Source organism: Pleurodeles waltl, chromosome 12 (genome assembly GCF_031143425.1).
Source record: "Pleurodeles waltl isolate 20211129_DDA chromosome 12, aPleWal1.hap1.20221129, whole genome shotgun sequence".
NCBI classification, from domain to species: Eukaryota; Metazoa; Chordata; class Amphibia; order Caudata; family Salamandridae; genus Pleurodeles; species Pleurodeles waltl.
In genome coordinates, this window is record NC_090451.1 from 6,577,697 (window position 1) to 6,591,099 (window position 13,403).

The window sequence follows — 13,403 nt, forward strand, 5'->3', positions numbered from 1 at the left end:
CTTCTGAATGGGTTTCACTTGAATCTCTTTCCACTCTGAAAGCTCATTGCTTTGCGATAAAGGTTTTTAGGGACTTTTCTGTACCTTCGAAGATGTTACAATCTTTGGTGTCTAGACTGTTCTGATCTTTTGTCAATTGTAAGACCAGTTGAAAAATCCCTTTTCTCCAACTCTGAATCTTCCTACTCTTTTATAGGCTTTGCAATTTTATCTCTTTGAGGATCTGGATACTGTAGACATAAAGATTGTTTCCTATAAAGTTATTTTCCTATTTCCTATCACCTTGCTGAGAACAATTGGGGAGCTGGGAGCCTTAAAATGCTGTCCTCTCTTTATTTGATACTTTGGAAGATGGGGTAACTTTAAGGCCTAGCCTTACCTTTGCTGCAAAGGTTAAGTCTATTTTTGATAGATCTTAGGAAATAATTTTTCCTTCTTTCATTCCCTCTCCTTCCTCTCCGGAGGAACATTTTCTGAATACACTTGATGTTTGAAGAGCTCTTTTCATTTATGTCACCAGGCCTCTGCAGTTCAGGAAAACCGACTCCTTGTTTGTGACTTTTGGACAGCCTGGAAAAGACAAGAAGGTGACTTTTATGACTCTGAGTAGGTGGATTAAGTTGTCAATTTTTCTGGCTTTGCAAGGCTTTTTAGAATATCTTCCAGTTCAAGGATGGTCTACGAGAGGAATGGCCACCTCCTGGGTTGAATTCCAGTGAGTAACAATCTAGGAAATTCCTAGGGTGGCTACTTGGTCCTCAGAGCATACATTTGTCATGCATTATGGCTTAATAATTTTTCTGTTTTGCATTTGAGTACCAATGTTTTGAACTCTGCATTACCCTTAGTCCATCTTGTCTTTGTCACAAACATTACATCCTGCCCACCTTCTCATCAGTCCTTTGGCAAGGGCTTGGCACCCAGGTTGGGTGCATGGGGCTAGAATTTAAGGATCCTCCTGTTCTTTCTTCGTGTTGGAAGGTGACATCACTCTACTTTGTAATGACTGTCACAAGGACGCAATGGACTAAGGCTAATGAAGATTACCAATAAGTAACCAACGTATCACCACTCTTTCTGAATGTGCGTGGCTCATTCCGCAGGACTTGTTCTTTGTATAATTCCTGGATTTTTAGAAGCCCTTTGATGGCAGCACCCCCACACTGAAAATTGTTTCAGCACCACTGTACAAGGGTCAGTTGTCATGCTCATCTGCGGCGTAAATTTGCATTGAAGTAGTCTAACTCCCCAGGCCTTGTCTTTTGCTCAATTTGCCTTTGTGAGTTTTCTCTCCATCACTGTCGACTTCCTTTGATCTTTCTTTCTTCTTTCACTTCACCTTCGCCTTCAGTGTATCTTTCGGCCCTCTTAAGAGACACACCCCCTAGTAGCCACTTCTATACTTCTGTCACCTAATTATTTTCCTATCCTTTGCCCTGTAACGTTGCTGATCCTAGCTATAGCATCACTATCCAGAATCTGTTCACCTGAGTTATGTTCCTCTTATCCCCATGCATCTAATAATCAGCTCTTGGTCTCCCTCCACCTCTCACGAGACATAGTCTGAGGCAGTGTCTCCATCTTGGAGAGACAATCCCTTGCACTTATGTTGTTCTACTGGCGCTGCCGGCTTGAGCTTTGGTCAGCAGTGGCAAAAGAAGGACTAATGGAAAGTGAACGTATACTGGAGCAACAGAGTGTATGGATTTATAAGAGCTTGATTAAATGAGAAAAAAAGAGTTTAGTTAAGAGAAAAAATGCAACCTGGCCCGTACGGGGATCGAACCCGCAACCTTGGTGTTATTAGCACCACACTCTAACCAACTGAGCTAACCGGCCATGAGTACTAAAGATATCCTTTTTCCATGTAATGCAGATAGATAGAAGAGTTGGTCTCACTATCGCAATTCCTTCATACTTTTCTCCTTCCGCCCCCTGTCTGGATTACAATAACAAGAGCTGTGGAGTGCTGGACGCCAGCCTCAGTGCCTCTTCTTTCACTCAATCTAACTGTGTGCTGTGATATCTTTGTAACATCGCTTGTTGCCGGAAAAAAAGGAAAGGATGGATAGTATTTTTATTCTTTTACAACAAAACCCAAAATGCATCGGCTTGCTTGGTCATTAAGTTTACAAGGCCAGCTGCTTTTGAGATATTATAATTATAGTGGTTATTCGGCGTTGGAGGTAAGAGAGTTTTTTTTAGGTCTGGCCGTTCCTTCTGCTTCAAATTACTTGAGCTCATGTCAACAAAGTAACAACAAAACATAGCCAACGGTTCGTTCCTCAAGCCTTCCCTACTGCGCCTTCCCATGTCTCTCCTGCCGACCACAGTGCAGGAAATCTGAGTTTGCATTTGCGCGAAGAGACGTACAACACAAGAAGGCGCGCTTTTGTGCGCCGGGCACCACCCGGCCTGTGCATTCCTCACTGTCGTGAGATCAGTTTACTCAGCAGAGCATGACGCTGCAATTGGTTAGTAGGGCAGGCCTGACCAGAATAGTATATTTGGGGTCATGTATTTGATTGCATTTTTAAAACAGTAACAGAACTTAACTGCAATGTTTAAATAGGTCTAGACATATTTAAACAGTGTCAATTTAATAGAAGAATTGTAGACAATTCAGAGGGGAGGCACCAATGTTTTTTTTTCCCATTGGGTGGATGCGGCATTAAAGAGTTTGAAGACCACTTGTCTAAGTGGACACTAATACACCTGGATGCTCCTGAATTCTTCGCAACAGATGCCAGCAAACCTGGCTGGAGAGCTACTGTGTTGGACTGATCCTGTCGATTCAAGTGGTCTTTCCTAGAGAGTCGGAGGTCATGGAAATAGATGGAGTTGATGGTAATCTTCAGGGCTTTGAAGTTTTCCCATCATCATCTGTCTCAAAAAAATGTGCTAGTAATGACAGAGAATAAGGTAGCTGTCTTTTACATTAACCAACAGTGAAGCATGCATTCAAAATCCCTCAATGCAATAGCAGAACAATTGGGTTATTGGGCAGAGATCAACCTGTTGCACACGTCGGCAGTACACATCAAGGGCACCGACAATGTGATGGCAGACAGCTGGAGGTTTCCAAATTTGCTGGAGTTGACATTATCCAGGTCGTTGTTTTGAGAGATATGCCGAGAGTTTGTGAAACCCTTTCTGGATCTCTTTTCAAACAAGGACAATGCTCATCTTTGTCGATTCTGATCCAGGCTTCCGGAACAAGGAGCCTAGGTAGTGGACGTATTGGTGATAAAGTGGCTGAGAAGTCTCCTTTATACATTCCCCCACTTTTTATTGATCCAGATGGTTCTCTTCAAGTCTCAGCAGGGGGGAGGGAACTTTATTCTTGTGGGCCCTTATTGGCCAGAGATGTCATGGTTTCCTCTTCTGAACCCCTGGCTCTTCTACCTCCTTGGGTACTGCTCAAGTGTATCTCTGTCAGAACGTCGTCCCTGACCTACTTGCTCCAACTCACTCTATCGCTTTGGAGGTTGAGAAGTCTGGACTGCTAGCAAAGGGTCTTTCCTCTTCCTTAGTGGAGTTAATTCAGCACTCCAGCAGGCCTTCTACTTCGAAGTCTTACTCAAAGAACTGGAAGTCTTTTGAGACGTGATGTTCTGCTCATGATCTTTTGGCACCTACCTGTAGTTTGTCTGCTATTTTGCATTTTCTTCTGAATGGGTTTCACTTGAATCTCTTTCCACTCTGAAAGCTCATTGCTTTGCGATAAAGGTTTTTAGGGACTTTTCTGTACCTTCGTCGATGTTACAGTCTTTGGTGTCTAGACTGTTCTGATCTTTTGTCAATTGTAAGACCAGTTGAAAAATCCCTTTTCTCCAACTCAGAATCTTCCTACTCTTTTATAGGCTTTGCAATTTTATCTCTTTGAGGATCTGGATACTGTAGACATAAAGATTGTTTCCTATAAAGTTATTTTCCTATTTCCTATCATCTTGCTGAGAACAATTGGGGAGCTGGGAGCCTTAAAATGCTGTCCTCTCTTCACTTGATACTTTAGAAGATGGGGTAACTTTAAGGCCTAGCCTTACCTTTGCTGCAAAGGTTAAGTCTATTTTTGATAGATCTTAGGAAATAATTCTTCCTTCTTTCATTCCCTCTCCTTCCTCTCCGGAGGAACATTTTCTGAATACACTTGATGTTTAAAGAGCTCTTTTCATTTATGTCACCAGGCCTCTGCAGTTCAGGAAAACCGACTCCTTGTTTGTGACTTTTGGACAGCCTGGAAAAGACAAGAAGATGACTTTTATGACTCTGAGTAGGTGGATTAAGTTGTCAATTTTTCTGGCTTTGCAAGGCTTTTTAGAATATCTTCCAGTTAAGGGATGGTCTACGAGAGGAATGGCCACCTCCTGGGTTGAATTCCAGTGAGTAACAATCTAGGAAATTCCTAGGGTGGCTACTTGGTCCTCAGAGCATACATTTGTCAAGCATTATGGCTTAATAATTTTTCTGTTTTGCATTTGAGTACCAATGTTTTGAACTCTGCATTACCCTTAGTCCATCTTGTCTTTGTCACAAACATTACATCCTGCCCACCTTCTCATCAGTCCTTTGGCAAGGGCTTGGCACCCAGGTTGGGTGCATGGGGCTAGAATTTAAGGATCCTCCTGTTCTTTCTTCCTTTTGGAATGTGACATCACCCTACTTTGTAATGACTGTCACAAGGACGCAATGGACTAAGGCTAATGAAGATTACCAATAAGTAACCAACGCATCACCACTCTTTCTGAATGTGCGTGGCTCATTCCGCAGGACTTGTTCTTTGTATAATTCCTGGATTTTCAGAAGCCCTTTGATGGCAGCACCCCCACACTGAAAATTGTTTCAGCACCACTGTACAAGGGTCAGTTGTCATGCTCATCTGCGGCGTACATTTGCATTGAAGTAGTCTAACTCCCCAGGCCTTGTCTTTTGCTCAATTTGCCTTTGTGAGTTTTCTCTCAATCACTGTCGACTTCCTTTGATCTTTCTTTCTTCTTTCACTTCACCTTCGCCTTCAGTGTATCTTTCGGCCCTCTTAAGAGACACACCCCCTTGTAGCCACTTCTATACTTCTGTCACCTAATTATTTTCCTATCCTTTGCCCTGTAACGTTACTGATCCTAGCTATAGCATCACTATCCAGAATCTGTTCACCTGAGTTATGTTCCTCTTATCCCCACGCATCTAATAATCAGCTCTTGGTCTCCCTCCACCTCTCACGAGACATAGTCTGAGGCAGTGTCTCCATCTTGGAGAGACAATCCCTTGCACTTGTGTTGTTCTACTGGCACTGCCGGCTTGAGCTTTGGTCAGCAGTGGCAAAAGAAGGACTAATGGAAAGTGAACGTATACTAGAGCAACAGAGTGTATGGATTTATAAGAGCTTGATTAAATGATAAAAAAAGAGTTTAGTTGAGAGAAAAAATGCAACCTGGCCCATACGGGGATCGAACCCGCAACCTTGGCGTTATTAGCACCACGCTCTAACCAACTGAGCTAACCGGCCATGAGTACTAAAGATATCCTTTTTCCATGTAATGCAGATAGATAGAAGAGTTGGTCTCACTATCGCAATTGCTTCATACTTTTCTCCTTCTGCCCCCTGTCTGGATTACAATAACAAGAGCTGTGGAGTGCTGCACGCCAGCCTCAGTGCCTCTTTTTTTACTCAATCTCACTGTGTGCTGTGATATCTTTGTAACATCGCTTGTTGCCGGAAAAAAAGGAAAGGATGGATAGTATTTTTATTCTTTTACAACAAAACCCAAAATGCATCGGCTTGCTTGCTCATTAAGTTTACAAGGCCAGCTGCTTTTGAGATATTATAATTATAGTGGTTATTCGGCGTTGGAGGTAAGAGAGTTTTTTTTAGGTCTGGCCGTTCCTTCTGCTTCAAATTACTTGAGCTCTTGTCAACAAAGTAACAACAAAACATAGCCAACGGTTCATTGCTCAAGCCTTCCCTACTGCGCCTTCCCATGTCTCTCCTGCCGACCACAGTGCAGGAAATCTGAGTTTGCATTTGCGCGAAGAGACGTACAACACAAGAAGGCGCGCTTTCGTGCGCCAGGCACCACCCGGCCTGTGCATTCCTCACTGTCGTGAGATCAGTTTACTCAGCAGAGCATGACGCTGCAATTGGTTAGTAGGGCAGGCCTGACCAGAATAGTATATTTGGGGTCATGTATTTGATTGCATTTTTAAAACAGTAACAGAACTTAACTGCAATGTTTAAATAGGTCTAGACATATTTAAACAGTGTCAATTTAATAGAAGAATTGTGGACAACTCAGAGGGGAGGCACCAATGTTTTTTTTTCCCATTGGGTGGATGCGGCATTAAAGAGTTTGAAGACCACTGGTCTAAGTGGACACTAATATACCTGGATGCTCCTGAATCTTCGCAACAGATGCCAGCAAACCTGGCTGGAGAGCTACTGTGTTGGACTGATCCTGTTGATTCAAGTGGTCTTTCCTAGAGAGTCGGAGGTCATGGAAATAGATGGAGTTGATGGTAATCTACAGGGCTTTGAAGTTTTCCCATCATCATCTGTCTCAAAAAAATGTGCTAGTAAAGACAGAGAATAAGGTAGCTGTCTTTTACATTAACCAACAGTGAAGCATGCATTCAAAATACCTCAATGCAATAGCAGAACAATTGGGTTATTGGGCAGAGATCAACCTGTTGCACACGTCGGCAGTACACATCAAGGGCACCGACAATGTGATGGCAGACAGCTGGAGGTTTCCAAATTTGCTGGAGTTGACGTTATCCAGGTCGTTGTTTTGAGAGATATGCCGAGAGTTTGTGAAACCCTTTCTGGATCTCTTTTCAAACAAGGACCATGCTCATCTTTGTCGATTCTGATTCAGGCTTCCGGAACAAGGAGCCTAGGTAGTGGACGTATTGGTGATAAAGTGGCTGAGAAGTCTCCTTTATACATTCCCCCACTTTTTATTGATCCAGATGGTTCTCTTCAAGTCTCAGCAGGGGGGAGGGAACTTTATTCTTGTGGGCCCTTATTGGCCAGAGATGTCATGGTTTCCTCTTCTGAACCCCTGGCTCTTCTACCTCCTTGGGTACTGCTCAAGTGTGTCTCTCTCAGAACGTCGTCCCTGACCTTCTTGCTCCAACTCACTCTATCGCTTTGGAGGTTGAGAAGTCTGGACTGCTAGCAAAGGGTCTTTCCTCTTCCTTAGTGGAGTTAATTCAGCACTCCAGCAGGCCTTCTACTTCGAAGTCTTACTCAAAGAACTGGAAGTCTTTTGAGACGTGATGTTCTGCTCATGATCTTTTGGCACCTACCTGTAGTTTGTCTGCTATTTTGCATTTTCTTCTGAATGGGTTTCACTTGAATCTCTTTCCACTCTGAAAGCTCATTGCTTTGCGATAAAGGTTTTTAGGGACCTTTCTGTACCTTCGAAGATGTTACAATCTTTGGTGTCTAGACTGTTCTGATCGTTTGTCAATTGTAAGACCAGTTGAAAAATCCCTTTTCTCCAACTCAGAATCTTCCTACTCTTTTATAGGCTTTGCAATTTTATCTCTTTGAGGATCTGGATACTGTAGACATAAAGATTGTTTCCTATAAAGTTATTTTCCTATTTCCTATCACCTTGCTGAGAACAATTGGGGAGCTGGGAGCCTTAAAATGCTGTCCTCTCTTCATTTGATACTTTGGAAGATGGGGTAACTTTAAGGCCTAGCCTTACCTTTGCTGCAAAGGTTAAGTCTATTTTTGATAGATCTTAGGAAATAATTTTTCCTTCTTTCATTCCCTCTCCTTCCTCTCCGGAGGACCATTTTCTGAATACACTTGATGTTTAAAGAGCTCTTTTCATTTATGTCACCAGGCCTCAGCAGTTCAGGAAAACCGACTCCTTGTTTGTGACTTTTGGACAGCCTGGAAAAGACAAGAAGGTGACTTTTATGACTCTGAGTAGGTGGATTAAGTTGTCAATTTTTCTGGCTTTGCAAGGCTTTTTAGAATATCTTCCAGTTCAGGGATGGTCTACGAGAGGAATGGCCACCTCCTGGGTTGAATTCCAGTGAGTAACAATCTAGGAAATTCCTAGGGTGGCTACTTGGTCCTCAGAACATACATTTGTCAAGCATTATGGCTTAATAATTTTTCTGTTTTGCATTTGAGTACCAATGTTTTGAACTCTGCATTACCCTTAGTCCATCTTGTCTTTGTCACAAACATTACATCCTGCCCACCTTCCCATCAGTCCTTTGGCAAGGGCTTGGCACCCAGGTTGGGTGCATGGGGCTAGCATTTAAGGATCCTCCTGTTCTTTCTTCCTGTTGGAAGGTGACATCGCCTTACTTTGTAATGACTGTCACAAGGACGCAATGGACTAAGGCTAATGAAGATTACCAATAAGTAACCAACGCATCACCACTCTTTCTGAATGTGCGTGGCTCATTCCGCAGGACTAGTTCTTTGTATGATTCCTGGATTTTCAGAAGCCCTTTGATGGCAGCACCCCCACACTGAAAATTGTTTCAGCACCACTGTACAAGGGTCAGTTGTCATGCTCATCTGCGGCGTAAATTTGCATTGAAGTAGTCTAACTCCCCAGGCCTTGTCTTTTGCTCAATTTGCCTTTGTGAGTTTTCTCTCAATCACTGTCGACTTCCTTTGATCTTTCTTTCTTCTTTCACTTCACCTTCGCCTTCAGTGTATCTTTCGGCCCTCTTAAGAGACACACCCCCTTGTAGCCACTTCTATACTTCTGTCACCTAATTATTTTCCTATCCTTTCCCCTGTAACGTTGCTGATCCTAGCTATAGCATCACTATCCAGAATCTGTTCACCTGAGTTATGTTCCTCTTATCCCCACGCATCTAATAATCAGCTCTTGGTCTCCCTCCACCTCTCACGAGACATAGTCTGAGGCAGTGTCTCCATCTTGGAGAGACAATCCCTTGCACTTGTGTTGTTCTACTGGCGCTGCCGGCTTGAGCTTTGGTCAGCAGTGGCAAAAGAAGGACTAATGGAAAGTGAACGTATACTGGAGCAACAGAGTGTATGGATTTATAAGAGCTTGATTAAATGAGAAAAAAAGAGTTTAGTTGAGAGAAAAAATGCAACCTTGCCCGTACGGGGCTCAAACCCACGACCTAGGCGTTATTAGCACCACCCTCTAACCAACTGAGCTAACCGGCCATGAGTACTACAGATATCCTTTGTCCATGTAATGCAGATAGATAGAAGATTTGGTCTCACTATCGCAATTCCTTCATACTTTTCTCCTTCCGCCCCCTGTCTGGATTACAATAACAAGAGCTGTGGAGTGCTGCACGCCAGCCTCAGTGCCTCTTCTTTCACTCAATCTCACTGTGTGCTGTGATATCTTTGTAACATCGCTTGTTGCCGGAAAAAAAGGAAAGGAGGGATAGTATTTTTATTCTTTTACAACAAAACCCAAAATGCATTGGCTTGCTTGCTCATTAAGTTTACAAGGCCAGCTGCTTTTGAGATATTATAATTATAGTGGTTATTCGGCGTTGGAGGTAAGAGAGTTTTTTTTAGGCCTGGCCGTTCCTTCTGCTTCAAATTACTTGAGCTCATGTCAACAAAGTAACAACAAAACACAGCCAACGGTTCGTTGCTCAAGCCTTCCCTACTGCGCCTTCCCATGTCTCTCCTGCCGACCACAGTGCAGGAAATCTGAGTTTGCATTTGCGCGAAGAGACGTACAACACAAGAAGGCGCGCTTTTGTGCACCGGGCACCACCCGGCCTGTGCATTCCTCACTGTCGTGAGATCAGTTTACTCAGCAGAGCATGACGCTGCAATTGGTTAGTAGGGCAGGCCTGACCAGAATAGTATATTTGGGGTCATGTATTTGATTGCATTTTTAAAACAGTAACAGAACTTAACTGCAATGTTTAAATAGGTCTAGACATATTTAAACAGTGTCAATTTAATAGAAGAATTGTGGACAATTCAGAGGGGAGGCACCACTGTTTTTTTTTCCCATTGGGTGGATGCGCCATTAAAGAGTTTGAAGACCACTGGTCTAAGTGGACACTAATACACCTGGATGCTCCTGAATTCCTCGCAACAGATGCCAGCAAACCTGGCTGGAGAGCTACTGTGTTGGACTGATCCTGTCGATTCAAGTGGTCTTTCCTACAGAGTCAGAGGTCATGGAAATAGATGGAGTTGATGGTAATCTTCAGGGCTTTGAAGTTTTCCCATCATCATCTGTCTCAAAAAAATGTGCTAGTAAAGACAGAGAATAAGGTAGCTGTCTTTTACATTAACCAACAGTGAAGCATGCATTCAAAATCCCTCAATGCAATAGCAGAACAATTGGGTTATTGGGCAGAGATCAACCTGTTGCACACGTCGGCAGTACACATCAAGGGCACCGACAATGTGATGGCAGACAGCTGGAGGTTTCCAAATTTGCTGGAGTTGACGTTATCCAGGTCGTTGTTTTGAGAGATATGCCGAGAGTTTGTGAAACCCTTTCTGGATCTCTTTTCAAACAAGGACAATGCTCATCTTTGTCGATTCTGATCCAGGCTTCCGGAACAAGGAGCCTAGGTAGTGGACGTATTGGTGATAAAGTGGCTGAGAAGTCTCCTTTATACATTCCCCCACTTTTTATTGATCCAGATGGTTCTCTTCAAGTCTCAGCAGGGGCAAGGGAACTTTATTCTTGTGGGCCCTTATTGGCTAGAGATGTCATGGTTTCCTCTTCTGAACCCCTGGCTCTTCTACCTCCTTGGGTACTGCTCAAGTGTGTCTCTCTCAGAACGTCATCCCTGACCTTCTTGCTCCAACTCACTCTATCGCTTTGGAGGTTGAGAAGTCTGGACTGCTAGCAAAGGGTCTTTCCTCTTCCTTAGTGGAGTTAATTCAGCACTCCAGCAGGCCTTCTACTTCGAAGTCTTACTCAAAGAACTGGAAGTCTTTTGAGACGTGATGTTCTGCTCATGATCTTTTGGCACCTACCTGTAGTTTGTCTGCTATTTTGCATTTTCTTCTGAATGGGTTTCACTTGAATCTCTTTCCACACTGAAAGCTCATTGCTTTGCGATAAAGGTTTTTAGGGACTTTTCTGTACCTTCGAAGATGTTACAATCTTTGGTGTCTAGACTGTTCTGATCTTTTGTCAATTGTAAGAACAGTTGAAACATCCCTTTTCTCCAACTCAGAATCTTCCTACTCTTTTATAGGCTTTGCAATTTTATCTCTTTGAGGATCTGGATACTGTAGACATAAAGATTGTTTCCTATAAAGTTATTTTCCTATTTCCTATCACCTTGCTGAGAACAATTGGGGAGCTGGGAGCCTTAAAATGCTGTCCTCTCTTCATTTGATACTTTGGAAGATGGGGTAACTTTAAGGCCTAGCCTTACCTTTGCTGCAAAGGTTAAGTCTATTTTTGATAGATCTTAGGAAATAATTCTTCCTTCTTTCATTCCCTCTCCTTCCTCTCCGGAGGAATATTTTCTGAATACACTTGATGTTTAAAGAGCTCTTTTCATTTATGTCACCAGGCCTCTGCAGTTCAGGAAAACCGACTCCTTGTTTGTGACTTTTGGACAGCCTGGAAAAGACAAGAAGGTGACTTTTATGACTCTGAGTAGGTGGATTAAGTTGTCAATTTTTCTGGCTTTGCAAGGCTTTTTAGAATATCTTCCAGTTCAGGGATGGTCTACGAGAGGAATGGCCACCTCCTGGGTTGAATTCCAGTGAGTAACAATCTAGGAAATTCCTAGGGTGGCTACTTGGTCCTCAGAGCATACATTTGTCAAGCATTATGGCTTAATAATTTTTCGGTTTTGCATTTGAGTACCAATGTTTTGAACTCTGTATTATCCTTAGTCCATCTTGTCTTTGAACCAAACATTACATCCTGCCCACCTTCCCATCAGTCCTTTGGCAAGGGCTTGGCACCCAGGTTGGGTGCATGGGGCTAGCATTTAAGGATCCTCCTGTTCTTTCTTCCTGTTGGAAGGTGACATCACCTTACTTTGTAATGACTGTCACAAGGACGCAATGGACTAAGGCTAATGAAGATTACCAATAAGTAACCAACGCATCACCACTCTTTCTGAATGTGCGTGGCTCATTCCGCAGGACTAATTCTTTGTATGATTCCTGGATTTTCAGAAGCCCTTTGATGGCAGCACCCCCACACTGAAAATTGTTTCAGCACCACTATACAAGGGTCAGTTGTCATGCTCATCTGCGGCGTAAATTTGCATTGAAGTAGTCTAACTCCCCAGGCCTTGTCTTTTGCTCAATTTGCCTTTGTGAGTTTTCTCTCAATCACTGTCGACTTCCTTTGATCTTTCTTTCTTCTTTCACTTCACCTTCGCCTTCAGTGTATCTTTCGGCCCTCTTAAGAGACACACCCCCTTGTAGCCACTTCTATACTTCTGTCACCTAATTATTTTCCTATCCTTTCCCCTGTAATGTTGCTGATCCTAGCTATAGCATCACTATCCAGAATCTGTTCACCTGAGTTATGTTCCTCTTATCCCCACGCATCTAATAATCAGCTCTTGGTCTCCCTCCACCTCTCACGAGACATAGTCTGAGGCAGTGTCTCCATCTTGGAGAAACAATCCCTTGCACTTGTGTTGTTCTACTGGCGCTGCCGGCTTGAGCTTTGGTCAGCAGTGGCAAAAGAAGGACTAATGGAAAGTGAACGTATACTGGAGCAACAGAGTGTATGGATTTATAAGAGCTTGATTAAATGATAAAAAAAGAGTTTAGTTGAGAGAAAAAATGCAACCTGGCCCGTACGGGGATCGAACCCACGACCTTGGCGTTATTAGCACCACGCTCTAACCAACTGAGCTAACCAGCCATGTGTACTTAAGATATCCTTTTTCCATGTAATGCAGATAGATAGAAGAGTTGGTCTCACTATCGCAATTCCTTCATACTTTTCTCCTTCCGACCCTGTCTGGATTACAATAACAAGAGCTATGGAGTGCTGCACGCCAGCCTCAGTGCCTCGTCTTTCACTCAATCTCACTGTGTGCTGTGATATCTTTGTAACATCGCTTGTTGCCGGAAAAAAAGGAAAGGAGGGATAGTATTTTTATTCTTTTACAACAAAACCCAAAATGCATCGGCTTGCTTGCTCATTAAGTTTACAAGGCCAGCTGCTTTTGAGATATTATAATTATAGTGGTTATTCGGCGTTGGAAGTAAGAGAGTTTTTTTTAGGTCTGGCCGTTCCTTCTGCTTCAAATTACTTGAGCTCATGTCAACAAAGTAACAACAAAACAGCCAACGGTTCGTTGCTCAAGCCTTCCCTACTGCGCCTTCCCATGTCTCTCCTGCCGACCACAGTGCAGGAAATCTGAGTTTGCATTTGCGCGAGGAGACGTACAACACAAGAAGGCGCGCTTTTGCGCGCCGGGCA

General features: G+C 43.2%; 3 non-coding genes across 3 annotated transcripts; all 3 read right to left on the reverse strand.

Moving 5' to 3' along the window:
• Positions 1-1,765: 1,765 nt before the first annotated feature.
• Positions 1,766-1,839, reverse strand: TRNAI-AAU (transfer RNA isoleucine (anticodon AAU)). Its single transcript has one exon. It is a non-coding gene; the product is annotated as a tRNA-Ile (tRNA).
• Positions 1,840-5,432: 3,593 nt separating this feature from the next.
• TRNAI-AAU (transfer RNA isoleucine (anticodon AAU)) lies at positions 5,433-5,506 on the reverse strand. The gene has a single exon. It is a non-coding gene; the product is annotated as a tRNA-Ile (tRNA).
• A 7,259-nt stretch (positions 5,507-12,765) lies between these two features.
• On the reverse strand, positions 12,766-12,839 carry TRNAI-AAU (transfer RNA isoleucine (anticodon AAU)). The gene has a single exon. It is a non-coding gene; the product is annotated as a tRNA-Ile (tRNA).
• Between the last annotated feature and the right edge of the window lie 564 nt (positions 12,840-13,403).